Source organism: Dendropsophus ebraccatus, chromosome 4 (assembly GCF_027789765.1).
Source record: "Dendropsophus ebraccatus isolate aDenEbr1 chromosome 4, aDenEbr1.pat, whole genome shotgun sequence".
NCBI classification, from domain to species: Eukaryota; Metazoa; Chordata; class Amphibia; order Anura; family Hylidae; genus Dendropsophus; species Dendropsophus ebraccatus.
The window spans coordinates 25,445,238-25,464,545 of NC_091457.1; the positions used below are offsets into that span (position 1 = coordinate 25,445,238).

Sequence of the window (19,308 nt, forward strand, 5' to 3'; positions counted from 1 at the left end):
TGGAGATGCCGGGGATTGAACCCGGGGCCTCACACATGCAAAGCGTGCGCTCTACCACTGAGCTACATCCCCCTTCGCAAGCTTCTCCAAAGAAGGTTCCGATCGGCCGATAGCAGTTTACAGGCTAATTCGGCATCTACCTTGTTGCCAAACAGCCTTTCCAAAAAAATGTCACTTCTTTTCCTTCTGTTTAAAAATACTGGTCCACCCATTTCTGCCTAAAAAGGTAGTCTACTTAGCCTTTTCCGTCCTGTCACACGTTTCAAGTGCTGCACTGCAACTCAGTTTAATGACAACCCAGTGTCCAAAATCGGCCCCTGGTGTAAAGATATGGTTTCCCGGGTAAAATAAAGCAAGTCAGCAAATATGGTGTGGCTTAACTGTAGCTGTGAAGTTTGGCGCATTACTTGGCACCAAAGCCTTCTCTACCCCGGGTAATGGCAAAGAAAGCTACTTAAGGTAGTGACGCTTCTTAAATGCTCCCTTACGTTTGGACTTTTTGGGTGTATATTGTACTAATCAGCAAACTGGCATAAGGGTCTGTGCAAGGAGGTCACGTAAGCCAGCTTCAAAGTGTGCCACGTGACTTGAGTTTCGTCCAGTTGGTAGGATCCGTATGAACAAAAACCATGGAGATGCTGGGGATTGAACCCAGGACCTCACACATGCGAAGCGTGCGCTCTACCACTGAGCTACATCCCCTACGTGGTGTGCTTTCTCCCAATTCCCTGCTGGAACGGACAGACTTTATTTAACTATCGCGGAAAGAGCTACGCGGGAAGAGATTGAGAGACACAGCTTTGCAGTAATTCCATGTGCATAAAAGACAAAGTGGAGATGCCGGGGATTGAACCCGGGGCCTCACACATGCAAAGCGTGCGCTCTACCACTGAGCTACATCCCCCTTCGCAAGCTTCTTCAAATTAGGTTCCGATCGGCCGATAGCAGTTTACAGGCTAATTCGGCATCTACCTTGTTGCCAAACAGCCTTTCCAAAAAAATGTCACTTCTTTTCCTTCTGTTTAAAAATACTGGTCCACCCATTTCTGCCTAAAAAGGTAGTCTACTTAGCCTTTTCCGTCCTGTCACACGTTTCAAGTGCTGCACTGCAACTCAGTTTAATGACAACCCAGTGTCCAAAATCGGCCCCTGGTGTAAAGATATGGTTTCCCGGGTAAAATAAAGCAAGTCAGCAAATATGGTGTGGCTTAACTGTAGCTGTGAAGTTTGGCGCATTACTTGGCACCAAAGCCTTCTCTACCCCGGGTAATGGCAAAGAAAGCTACTTAAGGTAGTGACGCTTCTTAAATGCTCCCTTACGTTTGGACTTTTTGGGTGTATATTGTACTAATCAGCAAACTGGCATAAGGGTCTGTGCAAGGAGGTCACGTAAGCCAGCTTCAAAGTGTGCCACGTGACTTGAGTTTCGTCCAGTTGGTAGGATCCGTATGAACAAAAACCATGGAGATGCTGGGGATTGAACCCAGGACCTCACACATGCGAAGCGTGCGCTCTACCACTGAGCTACATCCCCTACGTGGTGTGCTTTCTCCCAATTCCCTGCTGGAACGGACAGACTTTATTTAACTATCGCGGAAAGAGCTACGCGGGAAGAGATTGAGAGACACAGCTTTGCAGTAATTCCATGTGCATAAAAGACAAAGTGGAGATGCCGGGGATTGAACCCGGGGCCTCACACATGCAAAGCGTGCGCTCTACCACTGAGCTACATCCCCCTTCGCAAGCTTCTCCAAAGAAGGTTCCGATCGGCCGATAGCAGTTTACAGGCTAATTCGGCATCTACCTTGTTGCCAAACAGCCTTTCCAAAAAAATGTCACTTCTTTTCCTTCTGTTTAAAAATACTGGTCCACCCATTTCTGCCTAAAAAGGTAGTCTACTTAGCCTTTTCCGTCCTGTCACACGTTTCAAGTGCTGCACTGCAACTCAGTTTAATGACAACCCAGTGTCCAAAATCGGCCCCTGGTGTAAAGATATGGTTTCCCGGGTAAAATAAAGCAAGTCAGCAAATATGGTGTGGCTTAACTGTAGCTGTGAAGTTTGGCGCATTACTTGGCACCAAAGCCTTCTCTACCCCGGGTAATGGCAAAGAAAGCTACTTAAGGTAGTGACGCTTCTTAAATGCTCCCTTACGTTTGGACTTTTTGGGTGTATATTGTACTAATCAGCAAACTGGCATAAGGGTCTGTGCAAGGAGGTCACGTAAGCCAGCTTCAAAGTGTGCCACGTGACTTGAGTTTCGTCCAGTTGGTAGGATCCGTATGAACAAAAACCATGGAGATGCTGGGGATTGAACCCAGGACCTCACACATGCGAAGCGTGCGCTCTACCACTGAGCTACATCCCCTACGTGGTGTGCTTTCTCCCAATTCCCTGCTGGAACGGACAGACTTTATTTAACTATCGCGGAAAGAGCTACGCGGGAAGAGATTGAGAGACACAGCTTTGCAGTAATTCCATGTGCATAAAAGACAAAGTGGAGATGCCGGGGATTGAACCCGGGGCCTCACACATGCAAAGCGTGCGCTCTACCACTGAGCTACATCCCCCTTCGCAAGCTTCTCCAAAGTAAGGTTCCGATCGGCCGATAGCAGTTTACAGGCTAATTCGGCATCTACCTTGTTGCCAAACAGCCTTTCCAAAAAAATGTCACTTCTTTTCCTTCTGTTTAAAAATACTGGTCCACCCATTTCTGCCTAAAAAGGTAGTCTACTTAGCCTTTTCCGTCCTGTCACACGTTTCAAGTGCTGCACTGCAACTCAGTTTAATGACAACCCAGTGTCCAAAATCGGCCCCTGGTGTAAAGATATGGTTTCCCGGGTAAAATAAAGCAAGTCAGCAAATATGGTGTGGCTTAACTGTAGCTGTGAAGTTTGGCGCATTACTTGGCACCAAAGCCTTCTCTACCCCGGGTAATGGCAAAGAAAGCTACTTAAGGTAGTGACGCTTCTTAAATGCTCCCTTACGTTTGGACTTTTTGGGTGTATATTGTACTAATCAGCAAACTGGCATAAGGGTCTGTGCAAGGAGGTCACGTAAGCCAGCTTCAAAGTGTGCCACGTGACTTGAGTTTCGTCCAGTTGGTAGGATCCGTATGAACAAAAACCATGGAGATGCTGGGGATTGAACCCAGGACCTCACACATGCGAAGCGTGCGCTCTACCACTGAGCTACATCCCCTACGTGGTGTGCTTTCTCCCAATTCCCTGCTGGAACGGACAGACTTTATTTAACTATCGCGGAAAGAGCTACGCGGGAAGAGATTGAGAGACACAGCTTTGCAGTAATTCCATGTGCATAAAAGACAAAGTGGAGATGCCGGGGATTGAACCCGGGGCCTCACACATGCAAAGCGTGCGCTCTACCACTGAGCTACATCCCCCTTCGCAAGCTTCTTCAAATTAGGTTCCGATCGGCCGATAGCAGTTTACAGGCTAATTCGGCATCTACCTTGTTGCCAAACAGCCTTTCCAAAAAAATGTCACTTCTTTTCCTTCTGTTTAAAAATACTGGTCCACCCATTTCTGCCTAAAAAGGTAGTCTACTTAGCCTTTTCCGTCCTGTCACACGTTTCAAGTGCTGCACTGCAACTCAGTTTAATGACAACCCAGTGTCCAAAATCGGCCCCTGGTGTAAAGATATGGTTTCCCGGGTAAAATAAAGCAAGTCAGCAAATATGGTGTGGCTTAACTGTAGCTGTGAAGTTTGGCGCATTACTTGGCACCAAAGCCTTCTCTACCCCGGGTAATGGCAAAGAAAGCTACTTAAGGTAGTGACGCTTCTTAAATGCTCCCTTACGTTTGGACTTTTTGGGTGTATATTGTACTAATCAGCAAACTGGCATAAGGGTCTGTGCAAGGAGGTCACGTAAGCCAGCTTCAAAGTGTGCCACGTGACTTGAGTTTCGTCCAGTTGGTAGGATCCGTATGAACAAAAACCATGGAGATGCTGGGGATTGAACCCAGGACCTCACACATGCGAAGCGTGCGCTCTACCACTGAGCTACATCCCCTACGTGGTGTGCTTTCTCCCAATTCCCTGCTGGAACGGACAGACTTTATTTAACTATCGCGGAAAGAGCTACGCGGGAAGAGATTGAGAGACACAGCTTTGCAGTAATTCCATGTGCATAAAAGACAAAGTGGAGATGCCGGGGATTGAACCCGGGGCCTCACACATGCAAAGCGTGCGCTCTACCACTGAGCTACATCCCCCTTCGCAAGCTTCTCCAAAGAAGGTTCCGATCGGCCGATAGCAGTTTACAGGCTAATTCGGCATCTACCTTGTTGCCAAACAGCCTTTCCAAAAAAATGTCACTTCGTTTCCTTCTGTTTAAAAATACTGGTCCACCCATTTCTGCCTAAAAAGGTAGTCTACTTAGCCTTTTCCGTCCTGTCACACGTTTCAAGTGCTGCACTGCAACTCAGTTTAATGACAACCCAGTGTCCAAAATCGGCCCCTGGTGTAAAGATATGGTTTCCCGGGTAAAATAAAGCAAGTCAGCAAATATGGTGTGGCTTAACTGTAGCTGTGAAGTTTGGCGCATTACTTGGCACCAAAGCCTTCTCTACCCCGGGTAATGGCAAAGAAAGCTACTTAAGGTAGTGACGCTTCTTAAATGCTCCCTTACGTTTGGACTTTTTGGGTGTATATTGTACTAATCAGCAAACTGGCATAAGGGTCTGTGCAAGGAGGTCACGTAAGCCAGCTTCAAAGTGTGCCACGTGACTTGAGTTTCGTCCAGTTGGTAGGATCCGTATGAACAAAAACCATGGAGATGCTGGGGATTGAACCCAGGACCTCACACATGCGAAGCGTGCGCTCTACCACTGAGCTACATCCCCTACGTGGTGTGCTTTCTCCCAATTCCCTGCTGGAACGGACAGACTTTATTTAACTATCGCGGAAAGAGCTACGCGGGAAGAGATTGAGAGACACAGCTTTGCAGTAATTCCATGTGCATAAAAGACAAAGTGGAGATGCCGGGGATTGAACCCGGGGCCTCACACATGCAAAGCGTGCGCTCTACCACTGAGCTACATCCCCCTTCGCAAGCTTCTTCAAATTAGGTTCCGATCGGCCGATAGCAGTTTACAGGCTAATTCGGCATCTACCTTGTTGCCAAACAGCCTTTCCAAAAAAATGTCACTTCTTTTCCTTCTGTTTAAAAATACTGGTCCACCCATTTCTGCCTAAAAAGGTAGTCTACTTAGCCTTTTCCGTCCTGTCACACGTTTCAAGTGCTGCACTGCAACTCAGTTTAATGACAACCCAGTGTCCAAAATCGGCCCCTGGTGTAAAGATATGGTTTCCCGGGTAAAATAAAGCAAGTCAGCAAATATGGTGTGGCTTAACTGTAGCTGTGAAGTTTGGCGCATTACTTGGCACCAAAGCCTTCTCTACCCCGGGTAATGGCAAAGAAAGCTACTTAAGGTAGTGACGCTTCTTAAATGCTCCCTTACGTTTGGACTTTTTGGGTGTATATTGTACTAATCAGCAAACTGGCATAAGGGTCTGTGCAAGGAGGTCACGTAAGCCAGCTTCAAAGTGTGCCACGTGACTTGAGTTTCGTCCAGTTGGTAGGATCCGTATGAACAAAAACCATGGAGATGCTGGGGATTGAACCCAGGACCTCACACATGCGAAGCGTGCGCTCTACCACTGAGCTACATCCCCTACGTGGTGTGCTTTCTCCCAATTCCCTGCTGGAACGGACAGACTTTATTTAACTATCGCGGAAAGAGCTACGCGGGAAGAGATTGAGAGACACAGCTTTGCAGTAATTCCATGTGCATAAAAGACAAAGTGGAGATGCCGGGGATTGAACCCGGGGCCTCACACATGCAAAGCGTGCGCTCTACCACTGAGCTACATCCCCCTTCGCAAGCTTCTCCAAATTAGGTTCCGATCGGCCGATAGCAGTTTACAGGCTAATTCGGCATCTACCTTGTTGCCAAACAGCCTTTCCAAAAAAATGTCACTTCTTTTCCTTCTGTTTAAAAATACTGGTCCACCCATTTCTGCCTAAAAAGGTAGTCTACTTAGCCTTTTCCGTCCTGTCACACGTTTCAAGTGCTGCACTGCAACTCAGTTTAATGACAACCCAGTGTCCAAAATCGGCCCCTGGTGTAAAGATATGGTTTCCCGGGTAAAATAAAGCAAGTCAGCAAATATGGTGTGGCTTAACTGTAGCTGTGAAGTTTGGCGCATTACTTGGCACCAAAGCCTTCTCTACCCCGGGTAATGGCAAAGAAAGCTACTTAAGGTAGTGACGCTTCTTAAATGCTCCCTTACGTTTGGACTTTTTGGGTGTATATTGTACTAATCAGCAAACTGGCATAAGGGTCTGTGCAAGGAGGTCACGTAAGCCAGCTTCAAAGTGTGCCACGTGACTTGAGTTTCGTCCAGTTGGTAGGATCCGTATGAACAAAAACCATGGAGATGCTGGGGATTGAACCCAGGACCTCACACATGCGAAGCGTGCGCTCTACCACTGAGCTACATCCCCTACGTGGTGTGCTTTCTCCCAATTCCCTGCTGGAACGGACAGACTTTATTTAACTATCGCGGAAAGAGCTACGCGGGAAGAGATTGAGAGACACAGCTTTGCAGTAATTCCATGTGCATAAAAGACAAAGTGGAGATGCCGGGGATTGAACCCGGGGCCTCACACATGCAAAGCGTGCGCTCTACCACTGAGCTACATCCCCCTTCGCAAGCTTCTTCAAATGAAGGTTCCGATCGGCCGATAGCAGTTTACAGGCTAATTCGGCATCTACCTTGTTGCCAAACAGCCTTTCCAAAAAAATGTCACTTCTTTTCCTTCTGTTTAAAAATACTGGTCCACCCATTTCTGCCTAAAAAGGTAGTCTACTTAGCCTTTTCCGTCCTGTCACACGTTTCAAGTGCTGCACTGCAACTCAGTTTAATGACAACCCAGTGTCCAAAATCGGCCCCTGGTGTAAAGATATGGTTTCCCGGGTAAAATAAAGCAAGTCAGCAAATATGGTGTGGCTTAACTGTAGCTGTGAAGTTTGGCGCATTACTTGGCACCAAAGCCTTCTCTACCCCGGGTAATGGCAAAGAAAGCTACTTAAGGTAGTGACGCTTCTTAAATGCTCCCTTACGTTTGGACTTTTTGGGTGTATATTGTACTAATCAGCAAACTGGCATAAGGGTCTGTGCAAGGAGGTCACGTAAGCCAGCTTCAAAGTGTGCCACGTGACTTGAGTTTCGTCCAGTTGGTAGGATCCGTATGAACAAAAACCATGGAGATGCTGGGGATTGAACCCAGGACCTCACACATGCGAAGCGTGCGCTCTACCACTGAGCTACATCCCCTACGTGGTGTGCTTTCTCCCAATTCCCTGCTGGAACGGACAGACTTTATTTAACTATCGCGGAAAGAGCTACGCGGGAAGAGATTGAGAGACACAGCTTTGCAGTAATTCCATGTGCATAAAAGACAAAGTGGAGATGCCGGGGATTGAACCCGGGGCCTCACACATGCAAAGCGTGCGCTCTACCACTGAGCTACATCCCCCTTCGCAAGCTTCTTCCAAAGAAGGTTCCGATCGGCCGATAGCAGTTTACAGGCTAATTCGGCATCTACCTTGTTGCCAAACAGCCTTTCCAAAAAAATGTCACTTCTTTTCCTTCTGTTTAAAAATACTGGTCCACCCATTTCTGCCTAAAAAGGTAGTCTACTTAGCCTTTTCCGTCCTGTCACACGTTTCAAGTGCTGCACTGCAACTCAGTTTAATGACAACCCAGTGTCCAAAATCGGCCCCTGGTGTAAAGATATGGTTTCCCGGGTAAAATAAAGCAAGTCAGCAAATATGGTGTGGCTTAACTGTAGCTGTGAAGTTTGGCGCATTACTTGGCACCAAAGCCTTCTCTACCCCGGGTAATGGCAAAGAAAGCTACTTAAGGTAGTGACGCTTCTTAAATGCTCCCTTACGTTTGGACTTTTTGGGTGTATATTGTACTAATCAGCAAACTGGCATAAGGGTCTGTGCAAGGAGGTCACGTAAGCCAGCTTCAAAGTGTGCCACGTGACTTGAGTTTCGTCCAGTTGGTAGGATCCGTATGAACAAAAACCATGGAGATGCTGGGGATTGAACCCAGGACCTCACACATGCGAAGCGTGCGCTCTACCACTGAGCTACATCCCCTACGTGGTGTGCTTTCTCCCAATTCCCTGCTGGAACGGACAGACTTTATTTAACTATCGCGGAAAGAGCTACGCGGGAAGAGATTGAGAGACACAGCTTTGCAGTAATTCCATGTGCATAAAAGACAAAGTGGAGATGCCGGGGATTGAACCCGGGGCCTCACACATGCAAAGCGTGCGCTCTACCACTGAGCTACATCCCCCTTCGCAAGCTTCTTCAAATTAGGTTCCGATCGGCCGATAGCAGTTTACAGGCTAATTCGGCATCTACCTTGTTGCCAAACAGCCTTTCCAAAAAAATGTCACTTCTTTTCCTTCTGTTTAAAAATACTGGTCCACCCATTTCTGCCTAAAAAGGTAGTCTACTTAGCCTTTTCCGTCCTGTCACACGTTTCAAGTGCTGCACTGCAACTCAGTTTAATGACAACCCAGTGTCCAAAATCGGCCCCTGGTGTAAAGATATGGTTTCCCGGGTAAAATAAAGCAAGTCAGCAAATATGGTGTGGCTTAACTGTAGCTGTGAAGTTTGGCGCATTACTTGGCACCAAAGCCTTCTCTACCCCGGGTAATGGCAAAGAAAGCTACTTAAGGTAGTGACGCTTCTTAAATGCTCCCTTACGTTTGGACTTTTTGGGTGTATATTGTACTAATCAGCAAACTGGCATAAGGGTCTGTGCAAGGAGGTCACGTAAGCCAGCTTCAAAGTGTGCCACGTGACTTGAGTTTCGTCCAGTTGGTAGGATCCGTATGAACAAAAACCATGGAGATGCTGGGGATTGAACCCAGGACCTCACACATGCGAAGCGTGCGCTCTACCACTGAGCTACATCCCCTACGTGGTGTGCTTTCTCCCAATTCCCTGCTGGAACGGACAGACTTTATTTAACTATCGCGGAAAGAGCTACGCGGGAAGAGATTGAGAGACACAGCTTTGCAGTAATTCCATGTGCATAAAAGACAAAGTGGAGATGCCGGGGATTGAACCCGGGGCCTCACACATGCAAAGCGTGCGCTCTACCACTGAGCTACATCCCCCTTCGCAAGCTTCTCCAAAGTAGGTTCCGATCGGCCGATAGCAGTTTACAGGCTAATTCGGCATCTACCTTGTTGCCAAACAGCCTTTCCAAAAAAATGTCACTTCTTTTCCTTCTGTTTAAAATACTGGTCCACCCATTTCTGCCTAAAAAGGTAGTCTACTTAGCCTTTTCCGTCCTGTCACACGTTTCAAGTGCTGCACTGCAACTCAGTTTAATGACAACCCAGTGTCCAAAATCGGCCCCTGGTGTAAAGATATGGTTTCCCGGGTAAAATAAAGCAAGTCAGCAAATATGGTGTGGCTTAACTGTAGCTGTGAAGTTTGGCGCATTACTTGGCACCAAAGCCTTCTCTACCCCGGGTAATGGCAAAGAAAGCTACTTAAGGTAGTGACGCTTCTTAAATGCTCCCTTACGTTTGGACTTTTTGGGTGTATATTGTACTAATCAGCAAACTGGCATAAGGGTCTGTGCAAGGAGGTCACGTAAGCCAGCTTCAAAGTGTGCCACGTGACTTGAGTTTCGTCCAGTTGGTAGGATCCGTATGAACAAAAACCATGGAGATGCTGGGGATTGAACCCAGGACCTCACACATGCGAAGCGTGCGCTCTACCACTGAGCTACATCCCCTACGTGGTGTGCTTTCTCCCAATTCCCTGCTGGAACGGACAGACTTTATTTAACTATCGCGGAAAGAGCTACGCGGGAAGAGATTGAGAGACACAGCTTTGCAGTAATTCCATGTGCATAAAAGACAAAGTGGAGATGCCGGGGATTGAACCCGGGGCCTCACACATGCAAAGCGTGCGCTCTACCACTGAGCTACATCCCCCTTCGCAAGCTTCTCCAAATTAGGTTCCGATCGGCCGATAGCAGTTTACAGGCTAATTCGGCATCTACCTTGTTGCCAAACAGCCTTTCCAAAAAAATGTCACTTCTTTTCCTTCTGTTTAAAAATACTGGTCCACCCATTTCTGCCTAAAAAGGTAGTCTACTTAGCCTTTTCCGTCCTGTCACACGTTTCAAGTGCTGCACTGCAACTCAGTTTAATGACAACCCAGTGTCCAAAATCGGCCCCTGGTGTAAAGATATGGTTTCCCGGGTAAAATAAAGCAAGTCAGCAAATATGGTGTGGCTTAACTGTAGCTGTGAAGTTTGGCGCATTACTTGGCACCAAAGCCTTCTCTACCCCGGGTAATGGCAAAGAAAGCTACTTAAGGTAGTGACGCTTCTTAAATGCTCCCTTACGTTTGGACTTTTTGGGTGTATATTGTACTAATCAGCAAACTGGCATAAGGGTCTGTGCAAGGAGGTCACGTAAGCCAGCTTCAAAGTGTGCCACGTGACTTGAGTTTCGTCCAGTTGGTAGGATCCGTATGAACAAAAACCATGGAGATGCTGGGGATTGAACCCAGGACCTCACACATGCGAAGCGTGCGCTCTACCACTGAGCTACATCCCCTACGTGGTGTGCTTTCTCCCAATTCCCTGCTGGAACGGACAGACTTTATTTAACTATCGCGGAAAGAGCTACGCGGGAAGAGATTGAGAGACACAGCTTTGCAGTAATTCCATGTGCATAAAAGACAAAGTGGAGATGCCGGGGATTGAACCCGGGGCCTCACACATGCAAAGCGTGCGCTCTACCACTGAGCTACATCCCCCTTCGCAAGCTTCTTCAAATTAGGTTCCGATCGGCCGATAGCAGTTTACAGGCTAATTCGGCATCTACCTTGTTGCCAAACAGCCTTTCCAAAAAAATGTCACTTCTTTTCCTTCTGTTTAAAAATACTGGTCCACCCATTTCTGCCTAAAAAGGTAGTCTACTTAGCCTTTTCCGTCCTGTCACACGTTTCAAGTGCTGCACTGCAACTCAGTTTAATGACAACCCAGTGTCCAAAATCGGCCCCTGGTGTAAAGATATGGTTTCCCGGGTAAAATAAAGCAAGTCAGCAAATATGGTGTGGCTTAACTGTAGCTGTGAAGTTTGGCGCATTACTTGGCACCAAAGCCTTCTCTACCCCGGGTAATGGCAAAGAAAGCTACTTAAGGTAGTGACGCTTCTTAAATGCTCCCTTACGTTTGGACTTTTTGGGTGTATATTGTACTAATCAGCAAACTGGCATAAGGGTCTGTGCAAGGAGGTCACGTAAGCCAGCTTCAAAGTGTGCCACGTGACTTGAGTTTCGTCCAGTTGGTAGGATCCGTATGAACAAAAACCATGGAGATGCTGGGGATTGAACCCAGGACCTCACACATGCGAAGCGTGCGCTCTACCACTGAGCTACATCCCCTACGTGGTGTGCTTTCTCCCAATTCCCTGCTGGAACGGACAGACTTTATTTAACTATCGCGGAAAGAGCTACGCGGGAAGAGATTGAGAGACACAGCTTTGCAGTAATTCCATGTGCATAAAAGACAAAGAGGAGATGCCGGGGATTGAACCCGGGGCTTCACACATGCAAAGCGTGCGCTCTACCACTGAGCTACATCCCCCTTCGCAAGCTTCTCCAAAGTAGGTTCCGATCGGCCGATAGCAGTTTACAGGCTAATTCAGCATCTACCTTGTTGCCAAACAGCCTTTCCAAAAAAATGTCACTTCTTTTCCTTCTGTTTAAAAATACTGGTCCACCCATTTCTGCCTAAAAAGGTAGTCTACTTAGCCTTTTCCGTCCTGTCACACGTTTCAAGTGCTGCACTGCAACTCAGATTAATGACAACCCAGTGTCCAAAATCGGCCCCTGGTGTAAAGATATGGTTTCCCGGGTAAAATAAGCAAGTCAGCAAATATGGTGTGGCTTAACTGTAGCTGTGAAGTTTGGCGCATTACTTGGCACCAAAGCCTTCTCTACCCCGGGTAATGGCAAAGAAAGCTACTTAAGGTAGTGACGCTTCTTAAATGCTCCCTTACGTTTGGACTTTTTGGGTGTATATTGTACTAATCAGCAAACTGGCATAAGGGTCTGTGCAAGGAGGTCACGTAAGCCAGCTTCAAAGTGTGCCACGTGACTTGAGTTTCGTCCAGTTGGTAGGATCCGTATGAACAAAAACCATGGAGATGCTGGGGATTGAACCCAGGACCTCACACATGCGAAGCGTGCGCTCTACCACTGAGCTACATCCCCTACATGGTGTGCAGTTCTCCCAATTCCCTGCTGGAACGGACAGACTTTATTTAACTATCGCGGAAAGAGCTACGCGGGAAGAGATTGAGAGACACAGCTTTGCAGTAATTCCATGTGCATAAAAGACAAAGTGGAGATGCCGGGGATTGAACCCGGGGCCTTCACACATGCAAAGCGTGCGCTCTACCACTGAGCTACATCCCCCTTCGCAAGCTTCTCCAAAGAAGGTTCCGATCGGCCGATAGCAGTTTACAGGCTAATTCGGCATCTACCTTGTTGCCAAACAGCCTTTCCAAAAAAATGTCACTTCTTTTCCTTCTGTTTAAAAATACTGGTCCACCCATTTCTGCCTAAAAAGGTAGTCTACTTAGCCTTTTCCGTCCTGTCACACGTTTCAAGTGCTGCACTGCAACTCAGTTTAATGACAACCCAGTGTCCAAAATCGGCCCCTGGTGTAAAGATATGGTTTCCCGGGTAAAATAAAGCAAGTCAGAAAATATGGTGTGGCTTAACTGTAGCTGTGAAGTTTGGCGACATTACTTGGCACCAAAGCCTTCTCTACCCCGGGTAATGGCAAAGAAAGCTACTTAAGGTAGTGACGCTTCTTAAATGCTCCCTTACTGTTTGGACTTTTTGGGTGTATATTGTACTAATCAGCAAACTGGCATAAGGGTCTGTGCAAGGAGGTCACGTAAACCAGCTTCAAAGTGGGCCACGTGACTTGAGTTTCGTCCAGTTGGTAGGATCCGTATGAACAAAAACCATGGAGATGCTGGGGATTGAACCCAGGACCTCACACATGCGAAGCGTGCGCTCTACCACTGAGCTACATCCCCTACGTGGTGTGCTTTCTCCCAATTCCCTGCTGGAACGGACAGACTTTATTTAACTATCGCGGAAAGAGCTACGCGGGAAGAGATTGAGAGACACAGCTTTGCAGTAATTCCATGTGCATAAAAGACAAAGTGGAGATGCCGGGGATTGAACCCGGGGCTTCACACATGCAAAGCGTGCGCTCTACCACTGAGCTACATCCCCCTTCGCAAGCTTCTCCAAAGTAGGTTCCGATCGGCCGATAGCAGTTTACAGGCTAATTCGGCATCTACCTTGTTGCCAAACAGCCTTTCCAAAAAAATGTCACTTCTTTTCCTTCTGTTTAAAAATACTGGTCCACCCATTTCTGCCTAAAAAGGTAGTCTACTTAGCCTTTTCCGTCCTGTCACACGTTTCAAGTGCTGCACTGCAACTCAGATTAATGACAACCCAGTGTCCAAAATCGGCCCCTGGTGTAAAGATATGGTTTCCCGGGTAAAATAAAGCAAGTCAGCAAATATGGTGTGGCTTAACTGTAGCTGTGAAGTTTGGCGCATTACTTGGCACCAAAGCCTTCTCTACCCCGGGTAATGGCAAAGAAAGCTACTTAAGGTAGTGACGCTTCTTAAATGCTCCCTTACGTTTTGACTTTTTGGGTGTATATTGTACTAATCAGCAAACTGGCATAAGGGTCTGTGCAAGGAGGTCACGTAAGCCAGCTTCAAAGTGTGCCACGTGACTTGAGTTTCGTCCAGTTGGTAGGATCCGTATGAACAAAAACCATGGAGAATGCTGGGGATTGAACCCAGGACCTCACACATGCGAAGCGTGCGCTCTACCACTGAGCTACATCCCCTACGTGGTGTGCAGTCTCCCAATTCCCTGCTGGAATGGACAGACTTTATTTAACTATCGCGGAAAGAGCTACGCGGGAAGAGATTGAGAGACACAGCTTTGCAGTAATTCCATGTGCATAAAAGACAAAGTGGAGATGCCGGGGATTGAACCCGGGGCTTCACACATGCAAAGCATGCGCTCTACCACTGAGCTACATCCCCCTTCGCAATCTTCTCCAAAGAAGGTTCCGATCGGCCGATAGCAGTTTACAGGCTAATTCGGCATCTACCTTGTTGCCAAACAGCCTTTCCAAAAAAATGTCACTTCTTTTCCTTCTGTTTAAAAATACTGGTCCACCCATTTCTGCCTAAAAAGGTAGTCTACTTAGCCTTTTCCGTCCTGTCACACGTTTCAAGTGCTGCACTGCAACTCAGTTTAATGACAACCCAGTGTCCAAAATCGGCCCCTGGTGTAAAGATATGGTTTCCCGGGTAAAATAAAGCAAGTCAGAAAATATGGTGTGGCTTAACTGTAGCTGTGAAGTTTGGCACATTACTTGGCACCAAAGCCTTCTCTACCCCGGGTAATGGCAAAGAAAGCTACTTAAGGTAGTGACGCTTCTTAAATGCTCCCTTATGTTTGGACTTTTTGGGTGTATATTGTACTAATCAGCAAACTGGCATAAGGGTCTGTGCAAGGAGGTCACGTAAGCCAGCTTCAAAGTGGGCCACGTGACTTGAGTTTCGTCCAGTTGGTAGGATCCGTATGAACAAATACCATGGAGATGCTGGGGATTGAACCCAGGACCTCACACATGCGAAGCGTGCGCTCTACCACTGAGCTACATCCCCTACGTGGTGTGCTTTCTCCCAATTCCCTGCTGGAACGGACAGACTTTATTTAACTATCGCGGAAAGAGCTACGCGGGAAGAGATTGAGAGACACAGCTTTGCAGTAATTCCATGTGCATAAAAGACAAAGTGGAGATGCCGGGGATTGAACCCGGGGCTTCACACATGCAAAGCGTGCGCTCTACCACTGAGCTACATCCCCCTTCGCAAGCTTCTCCAAAGTAGGTTCCGATCGGCCGATAGCAGTTTACAGGCTAATTCGGCATCTACCTTGTTGCCAAACAGCCTTTCCAAAAAAATGTCACTTCTTTTCCTTCTGTTTAAAAATACTGGTCCACCCATTTCTGCCTAAAAAGGTAGTCTACTTAGCCTTTTCCGTCCTGTCACACGTTTCAAGTGCTGCACTGCAACTCAGATTAATGACAACCCAGTGTCCAAAATCGGCCCCTGGTGTAAAGATATGGTTTCCCGGGTAAAATAAAGCAAGTCAGCAAATATGGTGTGGCTTAACTGTAGCTGTGAAGTTTGGCGCATTACTTGGCACCAAAGCCTTCTCTACCCCGGGTAATGGCAAAGAAAGCTACTTAAGGTAGTGACGCTTCTTAAATGCTCCCTTACGTTTGACTTTTTGGGTGTATATTGTACTAATCAGCAAACTGGCATAAGGGTCTGTGCAAGGAGGTCACGTAAGCCAGCTTCAAAGTGTGCCACGTGACTTGAGTTTCGTCCAGTTGGTAGGATCCGTATGAACAAAAACCATGGAGATGCTGGGGATTGAACCCAGGACCTCACACATGCGAAGCGTGCGCTCTACCACTGAGCTACATCCCCTACGTGTTGTGCATTCTCCCAATTCCCTGCTGGAACGGACAGACTTTATTTAACTATCGCGGAAAGAGCTACGCGGGAAGAGATTGAGAGACACAGCTTTGCAGTAATTCCATGTGCATAAAAGACCAAGTGGAGATGCCGGGGATTGAACCCGGGGCCTCACACATGCAAAGCGTGCGCTCTACCACTGAGCTACATCCCCCTTCGCAAGCTTCTTCAAATTAGGTTCCGATGGGCCGATAGCAGTTTACAGGCTAATTCGGCATCTACCTTGTTGCCAAACAGCCTTTCCAAAAAAATGTCACTTCTTTTCCTTCTGTTTAAAAATACTGGTCCACCCATTTCTGCCTAAAAAGGTAGTCTACTTAGCCTTTTCCGTCCTGTCACACGTTTCAAGTGCTGCACTGCAACTCAGTTTAATGACAACCCAGTGTCCAAAATCGGCCCCTGGTGTAAAGATATGGTTTCCCGGGTAAAATAAAGCAAGTCAGCAAATATGGTGTGGCTTAACTGTAGCTGTGAAGTTTGGCGCATTACTTGGCACCAAAGCCTTCTCTACCCCGGGTAATGGCAAAGAAAGCTACTTAAGGTAGTGACGCTTCTTAAATGCTCCCTTACGTTTGGACTTTTTGGGTGTATATTGTACTAATCAGCAAACTGGCATAAGGGTCTGTGCAAGGAGGTCACGTAAGCCAGCTTCAAAGTGTGCCTCGTGACTTGAGTTTCGTCCAGTTGGTAGGATCCGTATGAACAAAAACCATGGAGATGCTGGGGATTAAACCCAGGACCTCACACATGCGAAGCGTGCGCTCTACCACTGAGCTACATCCCCTACGTGGTGTGCTTTCTTCCAATTCCCTGCTGGAACGGACAGACTTTATTTAACTATCGCGGAAAGAGCTACGCGGGAAGAGATTGAGAGACACAGCTTTGCAGTAATTCCATGTGCATAAAAGACAAAGTGGAGATGCCGGGGATTGAACCCGGGGCCTCACACATGCAAAGCGTGCGCTCTACCACTGAGCTACATCCCCCTTCGCAAGCTTCTCCAAAGAAGGTTCCGATCGGCCGATAGCAGTTTACAGGCTAATTCGGCATCTACCTTGTTGCCAAACAGCCTTTCCAAAAAACAATGTCACTTCTTTTCCTTCTGTTTAAAAATACTGGTCCACCCATTTCTGCCTAAAAAGGTAGTCTACTTAGCCTTTTCCGTCCTGTCACACGTTTCAAGTGCTGCACTGCAACTCAGTTTAATGACAACCCAGTGTCCAAAATCGGCCCCTGGTGTAAAGATATGGTTTCCCGGGTAAAATAAAGCAAGTCAGCAAATATGGTGTGGCTTAACTGTAGCTGTGAAGTTTGGCGCATTACTTGGCACCAAAGCCTTCTCTACCCCGGGTAATGGCAAAGAAAGCTACTTAAGGTAGTGACGCTTCTTAAATGCTCCCTTACATTTGGACTTTTTGGGTGTATATTGTACTAATCAGCAAACTGGCATAAGGGTCTGTGCAAGGAGGTCACGTAAGCCAGCTTCAAAGTGTGCCACGTGACTTGAGTTTCGTCCAGTTGGTAGGATCCGTATGAACAAAAACCATAGAGATGCTGGGGATTGAACCCAGGACCTCACACATGCGAAGCGTGCGCTCTACCACTGAGCTACATCCCCTACGTGGTGTGCATTCTCCCAATTCCCTGCTGGAACGGACAGACTTTATTTAACTATCGCGGAAAGAGCTACGCGGGAAGAGATTGAGAGACACAGCTTTGCAGTAATTCCATGTGCATAAAAGACAAAGAGGAGATGCCGGGGATTGAACCCGGGGCTTCACACATGCAAAGCATGCGCTCTACCACTGAGCTACATCCCCCTTCGCAATCTTCTCCAAAGAAGGTTCCGATCGGCCGATAGCAGTTTACAGGCTAATTCGGCATCTACCTTGTTGCCAAACAGCCTTTCCAAAAAAATGTCACTTCTTTTCCTTCTGTTTAAAAATACTGGTCCACCCATTTCTGCCTAAAAAGGTAGTCTACTTAGCCTTTTCCGTCCTGTCACACGTTTCAAGTGCTGCACTGCAACTCAGATTAATGACAACCCAGTGTCCAAAATCGGCCCCTGGTGTAAAGATATGGTTTCCCGGGTAAAATAAAGCAAGTCAGCAAATATGGTGTGGCTTAACTGTAGCTGTGAAGTTTGGCGCATTACTTGGCACCAAAGCCTTCTCTACCCCGGGTAATGGCAAAGAAAGCTACTTAAGGTAGTGACGCTTCTTAAATGCTCCCTTACGTTTTGACTTTTTGGGTGTATATTGTACTAATCAGCAAACTGGCATAAGGGTCTGTGCAAGGAGGTCACGTAAGCCAGCTTCAAAGTGTGCCACGTGACTTGAGTTTCGTCCAGTTGGTAGGATCCGTATGAACAAAAACCATGGAAATGCTGGGGATTGAACCCAGGACCTCACACATGCGAAGCGTGCGCTCTACCACTGAGCTACATCCCCTACGTGGTGTGCAGTCTCCCAATTCCCTGCTGGAATGGACAGACTTTATTTAACTATCGCGGAAAGAGCTACGCGGGAAGAGATTGAGAGACACAGCTTTGCAGTAATTCCATGTGCATAAAAGACAAAGTGGAGATGCCGGGGATTGAACCCGGGGCTTCACACATGCAAAGCATGCGCTCTACCACTGAGCTACATCCCCCTTCGCAATCTTCTCCAAAGAAGGTTCCGATCGGCCGATAGCAGTTTACAGGCTAATTCGGCATCTACCTTGTTGCCAAACAGCCTTTCCAAAAAAATGTCACTTCTTTTCCTTCTGTTTAAAAATACTGGTCCACCCATTTCTGCCTAAAAAGGTAGTCTACTTAGCCTTTTCCGTCCTGTCACACGTTTCAAGTGCTGCACTGCAACTCAGATTAATGACAACCCAGTGTCCAAAATCGGCCCCTGGTGTAAAGATATGGTTTCCCGGGTAAAATAAAGCAAGTCAGCAAATATGGTGTGGCTTAACTGTAGCTGTGAAGTTTGGCGCATTACTTGGCACCAAAGCCTTCTCTACCCCGGGTAATGGCAAAGAAAGCTACTTAAGGTAGTGACGCTTCTTAAATGCTCCCTTACGTTTTGACTTTTTGGGTGTATATTGTACTAATCAGCAAACTGGCATAAGGGTCTGTGCAAGGAGGTCACGTAAGCCAGCTTCAAAGTGTGCCACGTGACTTGAGTTTCGTCCAGTTGGTAGGATCCGTATGAACAAAAACCATGGAAATGCTGGGGATTGAACCCAGGACCTCAAACATGCGAAGCGTGCGCTCTACCACTGAGCTACATCCCCTACGTGGTGTGCAGTCTCCCAATTCCCTGCTGGAATGGACAGACTTTATTTAACTATCGCGGAAAGAGCTACGCGGGAAGAGATTGAGAGACACAGCTTTGCAGTAATTCCATGTGCATAAAAGACAAAGTGGAGATGCCGGGGATTGAACCCGGGGCTTCACACATGCAAAGCATGCGCTCTACCACTGAGCTACATCCCCCTTCGCAATCTTCTCCAAAGAAGGTTCCGATCGGCCGATAGCAGTTTACAGGCTAATTCGGCATCTACCTTGTTGCCAAACAGCCTTTCCAAA

The 19,308-nt window shown here is 47.3% G+C and overlaps 45 non-coding genes across 45 annotated transcripts; all 45 read right to left on the bottom strand.

The window, feature by feature from the left end:
- On the bottom strand, nucleotides 1–72 carry TRNAA-UGC (transfer RNA alanine (anticodon UGC)). The gene has a single exon. It is a non-coding gene; the product is annotated as a tRNA-Ala (tRNA).
- Nucleotides 73–630: 558 nt separating this feature from the next.
- On the bottom strand, nucleotides 631–702 carry TRNAA-CGC (transfer RNA alanine (anticodon CGC)). Its single transcript has one exon. It is a non-coding gene; the product is annotated as a tRNA-Ala (tRNA).
- A 130-nt stretch (nucleotides 703–832) lies between these two features.
- TRNAA-UGC (transfer RNA alanine (anticodon UGC)) lies at nucleotides 833–904 on the bottom strand. The gene has a single exon. It is a non-coding gene; the product is annotated as a tRNA-Ala (tRNA).
- Nucleotides 905–1,462: 558 nt separating this feature from the next.
- TRNAA-CGC (transfer RNA alanine (anticodon CGC)) lies at nucleotides 1,463–1,534 on the bottom strand. Its single transcript has one exon. It is a non-coding gene; the product is annotated as a tRNA-Ala (tRNA).
- A 130-nt stretch (nucleotides 1,535–1,664) lies between these two features.
- Nucleotides 1,665–1,736, bottom strand: TRNAA-UGC (transfer RNA alanine (anticodon UGC)). Its single transcript has one exon. It is a non-coding gene; the product is annotated as a tRNA-Ala (tRNA).
- A 558-nt stretch (nucleotides 1,737–2,294) lies between these two features.
- On the bottom strand, nucleotides 2,295–2,366 carry TRNAA-CGC (transfer RNA alanine (anticodon CGC)). Its single transcript has one exon. It is a non-coding gene; the product is annotated as a tRNA-Ala (tRNA).
- Nucleotides 2,367–2,496: 130 nt separating this feature from the next.
- Nucleotides 2,497–2,568, bottom strand: TRNAA-UGC (transfer RNA alanine (anticodon UGC)). Its single transcript has one exon. It is a non-coding gene; the product is annotated as a tRNA-Ala (tRNA).
- Nucleotides 2,569–3,127: 559 nt separating this feature from the next.
- Nucleotides 3,128–3,199, bottom strand: TRNAA-CGC (transfer RNA alanine (anticodon CGC)). Its single transcript has one exon. It is a non-coding gene; the product is annotated as a tRNA-Ala (tRNA).
- A 130-nt stretch (nucleotides 3,200–3,329) lies between these two features.
- TRNAA-UGC (transfer RNA alanine (anticodon UGC)) lies at nucleotides 3,330–3,401 on the bottom strand. The gene has a single exon. It is a non-coding gene; the product is annotated as a tRNA-Ala (tRNA).
- Nucleotides 3,402–3,959: 558 nt separating this feature from the next.
- On the bottom strand, nucleotides 3,960–4,031 carry TRNAA-CGC (transfer RNA alanine (anticodon CGC)). The gene has a single exon. It is a non-coding gene; the product is annotated as a tRNA-Ala (tRNA).
- A 130-nt stretch (nucleotides 4,032–4,161) lies between these two features.
- TRNAA-UGC (transfer RNA alanine (anticodon UGC)) lies at nucleotides 4,162–4,233 on the bottom strand. The gene has a single exon. It is a non-coding gene; the product is annotated as a tRNA-Ala (tRNA).
- A 558-nt stretch (nucleotides 4,234–4,791) lies between these two features.
- On the bottom strand, nucleotides 4,792–4,863 carry TRNAA-CGC (transfer RNA alanine (anticodon CGC)). The gene has a single exon. It is a non-coding gene; the product is annotated as a tRNA-Ala (tRNA).
- A 130-nt stretch (nucleotides 4,864–4,993) lies between these two features.
- On the bottom strand, nucleotides 4,994–5,065 carry TRNAA-UGC (transfer RNA alanine (anticodon UGC)). The gene has a single exon. It is a non-coding gene; the product is annotated as a tRNA-Ala (tRNA).
- Nucleotides 5,066–5,623: 558 nt separating this feature from the next.
- Nucleotides 5,624–5,695, bottom strand: TRNAA-CGC (transfer RNA alanine (anticodon CGC)). The gene has a single exon. It is a non-coding gene; the product is annotated as a tRNA-Ala (tRNA).
- A 130-nt stretch (nucleotides 5,696–5,825) lies between these two features.
- Nucleotides 5,826–5,897, bottom strand: TRNAA-UGC (transfer RNA alanine (anticodon UGC)). Its single transcript has one exon. It is a non-coding gene; the product is annotated as a tRNA-Ala (tRNA).
- A 558-nt stretch (nucleotides 5,898–6,455) lies between these two features.
- Nucleotides 6,456–6,527, bottom strand: TRNAA-CGC (transfer RNA alanine (anticodon CGC)). The gene has a single exon. It is a non-coding gene; the product is annotated as a tRNA-Ala (tRNA).
- Nucleotides 6,528–6,657: 130 nt separating this feature from the next.
- On the bottom strand, nucleotides 6,658–6,729 carry TRNAA-UGC (transfer RNA alanine (anticodon UGC)). The gene has a single exon. It is a non-coding gene; the product is annotated as a tRNA-Ala (tRNA).
- A 559-nt stretch (nucleotides 6,730–7,288) lies between these two features.
- Nucleotides 7,289–7,360, bottom strand: TRNAA-CGC (transfer RNA alanine (anticodon CGC)). Its single transcript has one exon. It is a non-coding gene; the product is annotated as a tRNA-Ala (tRNA).
- Nucleotides 7,361–7,490: 130 nt separating this feature from the next.
- Nucleotides 7,491–7,562, bottom strand: TRNAA-UGC (transfer RNA alanine (anticodon UGC)). The gene has a single exon. It is a non-coding gene; the product is annotated as a tRNA-Ala (tRNA).
- A 559-nt stretch (nucleotides 7,563–8,121) lies between these two features.
- TRNAA-CGC (transfer RNA alanine (anticodon CGC)) lies at nucleotides 8,122–8,193 on the bottom strand. The gene has a single exon. It is a non-coding gene; the product is annotated as a tRNA-Ala (tRNA).
- Nucleotides 8,194–8,323: 130 nt separating this feature from the next.
- TRNAA-UGC (transfer RNA alanine (anticodon UGC)) lies at nucleotides 8,324–8,395 on the bottom strand. The gene has a single exon. It is a non-coding gene; the product is annotated as a tRNA-Ala (tRNA).
- A 558-nt stretch (nucleotides 8,396–8,953) lies between these two features.
- On the bottom strand, nucleotides 8,954–9,025 carry TRNAA-CGC (transfer RNA alanine (anticodon CGC)). Its single transcript has one exon. It is a non-coding gene; the product is annotated as a tRNA-Ala (tRNA).
- A 130-nt stretch (nucleotides 9,026–9,155) lies between these two features.
- On the bottom strand, nucleotides 9,156–9,227 carry TRNAA-UGC (transfer RNA alanine (anticodon UGC)). Its single transcript has one exon. It is a non-coding gene; the product is annotated as a tRNA-Ala (tRNA).
- A 557-nt stretch (nucleotides 9,228–9,784) lies between these two features.
- On the bottom strand, nucleotides 9,785–9,856 carry TRNAA-CGC (transfer RNA alanine (anticodon CGC)). Its single transcript has one exon. It is a non-coding gene; the product is annotated as a tRNA-Ala (tRNA).
- A 130-nt stretch (nucleotides 9,857–9,986) lies between these two features.
- Nucleotides 9,987–10,058, bottom strand: TRNAA-UGC (transfer RNA alanine (anticodon UGC)). The gene has a single exon. It is a non-coding gene; the product is annotated as a tRNA-Ala (tRNA).
- A 558-nt stretch (nucleotides 10,059–10,616) lies between these two features.
- TRNAA-CGC (transfer RNA alanine (anticodon CGC)) lies at nucleotides 10,617–10,688 on the bottom strand. Its single transcript has one exon. It is a non-coding gene; the product is annotated as a tRNA-Ala (tRNA).
- A 130-nt stretch (nucleotides 10,689–10,818) lies between these two features.
- TRNAA-UGC (transfer RNA alanine (anticodon UGC)) lies at nucleotides 10,819–10,890 on the bottom strand. Its single transcript has one exon. It is a non-coding gene; the product is annotated as a tRNA-Ala (tRNA).
- Nucleotides 10,891–11,448: 558 nt separating this feature from the next.
- Nucleotides 11,449–11,520, bottom strand: TRNAA-CGC (transfer RNA alanine (anticodon CGC)). Its single transcript has one exon. It is a non-coding gene; the product is annotated as a tRNA-Ala (tRNA).
- A 130-nt stretch (nucleotides 11,521–11,650) lies between these two features.
- On the bottom strand, nucleotides 11,651–11,722 carry TRNAA-UGC (transfer RNA alanine (anticodon UGC)). The gene has a single exon. It is a non-coding gene; the product is annotated as a tRNA-Ala (tRNA).
- A 557-nt stretch (nucleotides 11,723–12,279) lies between these two features.
- On the bottom strand, nucleotides 12,280–12,351 carry TRNAA-CGC (transfer RNA alanine (anticodon CGC)). The gene has a single exon. It is a non-coding gene; the product is annotated as a tRNA-Ala (tRNA).
- Nucleotides 12,352–12,482: 131 nt separating this feature from the next.
- TRNAA-UGC (transfer RNA alanine (anticodon UGC)) lies at nucleotides 12,483–12,555 on the bottom strand. The gene has a single exon. It is a non-coding gene; the product is annotated as a tRNA-Ala (tRNA).
- Nucleotides 12,556–13,115: 560 nt separating this feature from the next.
- Nucleotides 13,116–13,187, bottom strand: TRNAA-CGC (transfer RNA alanine (anticodon CGC)). Its single transcript has one exon. It is a non-coding gene; the product is annotated as a tRNA-Ala (tRNA).
- A 130-nt stretch (nucleotides 13,188–13,317) lies between these two features.
- TRNAA-UGC (transfer RNA alanine (anticodon UGC)) lies at nucleotides 13,318–13,389 on the bottom strand. The gene has a single exon. It is a non-coding gene; the product is annotated as a tRNA-Ala (tRNA).
- Nucleotides 13,390–13,947: 558 nt separating this feature from the next.
- TRNAA-CGC (transfer RNA alanine (anticodon CGC)) lies at nucleotides 13,948–14,020 on the bottom strand. The gene has a single exon. It is a non-coding gene; the product is annotated as a tRNA-Ala (tRNA).
- Nucleotides 14,021–14,150: 130 nt separating this feature from the next.
- TRNAA-UGC (transfer RNA alanine (anticodon UGC)) lies at nucleotides 14,151–14,222 on the bottom strand. Its single transcript has one exon. It is a non-coding gene; the product is annotated as a tRNA-Ala (tRNA).
- Nucleotides 14,223–14,780: 558 nt separating this feature from the next.
- TRNAA-CGC (transfer RNA alanine (anticodon CGC)) lies at nucleotides 14,781–14,852 on the bottom strand. The gene has a single exon. It is a non-coding gene; the product is annotated as a tRNA-Ala (tRNA).
- A 130-nt stretch (nucleotides 14,853–14,982) lies between these two features.
- TRNAA-UGC (transfer RNA alanine (anticodon UGC)) lies at nucleotides 14,983–15,054 on the bottom strand. The gene has a single exon. It is a non-coding gene; the product is annotated as a tRNA-Ala (tRNA).
- Nucleotides 15,055–15,611: 557 nt separating this feature from the next.
- Nucleotides 15,612–15,683, bottom strand: TRNAA-CGC (transfer RNA alanine (anticodon CGC)). Its single transcript has one exon. It is a non-coding gene; the product is annotated as a tRNA-Ala (tRNA).
- Nucleotides 15,684–15,813: 130 nt separating this feature from the next.
- TRNAA-UGC (transfer RNA alanine (anticodon UGC)) lies at nucleotides 15,814–15,885 on the bottom strand. Its single transcript has one exon. It is a non-coding gene; the product is annotated as a tRNA-Ala (tRNA).
- Nucleotides 15,886–16,443: 558 nt separating this feature from the next.
- On the bottom strand, nucleotides 16,444–16,515 carry TRNAA-CGC (transfer RNA alanine (anticodon CGC)). Its single transcript has one exon. It is a non-coding gene; the product is annotated as a tRNA-Ala (tRNA).
- Nucleotides 16,516–16,645: 130 nt separating this feature from the next.
- TRNAA-UGC (transfer RNA alanine (anticodon UGC)) lies at nucleotides 16,646–16,717 on the bottom strand. Its single transcript has one exon. It is a non-coding gene; the product is annotated as a tRNA-Ala (tRNA).
- Nucleotides 16,718–17,277: 560 nt separating this feature from the next.
- Nucleotides 17,278–17,349, bottom strand: TRNAA-CGC (transfer RNA alanine (anticodon CGC)). Its single transcript has one exon. It is a non-coding gene; the product is annotated as a tRNA-Ala (tRNA).
- A 760-nt stretch (nucleotides 17,350–18,109) lies between these two features.
- Nucleotides 18,110–18,181, bottom strand: TRNAA-CGC (transfer RNA alanine (anticodon CGC)). Its single transcript has one exon. It is a non-coding gene; the product is annotated as a tRNA-Ala (tRNA).
- Nucleotides 18,182–18,311: 130 nt separating this feature from the next.
- TRNAA-UGC (transfer RNA alanine (anticodon UGC)) lies at nucleotides 18,312–18,383 on the bottom strand. The gene has a single exon. It is a non-coding gene; the product is annotated as a tRNA-Ala (tRNA).
- A 760-nt stretch (nucleotides 18,384–19,143) lies between these two features.
- On the bottom strand, nucleotides 19,144–19,215 carry TRNAA-UGC (transfer RNA alanine (anticodon UGC)). The gene has a single exon. It is a non-coding gene; the product is annotated as a tRNA-Ala (tRNA).
- Between the last annotated feature and the right edge of the window lie 93 nt (nucleotides 19,216–19,308).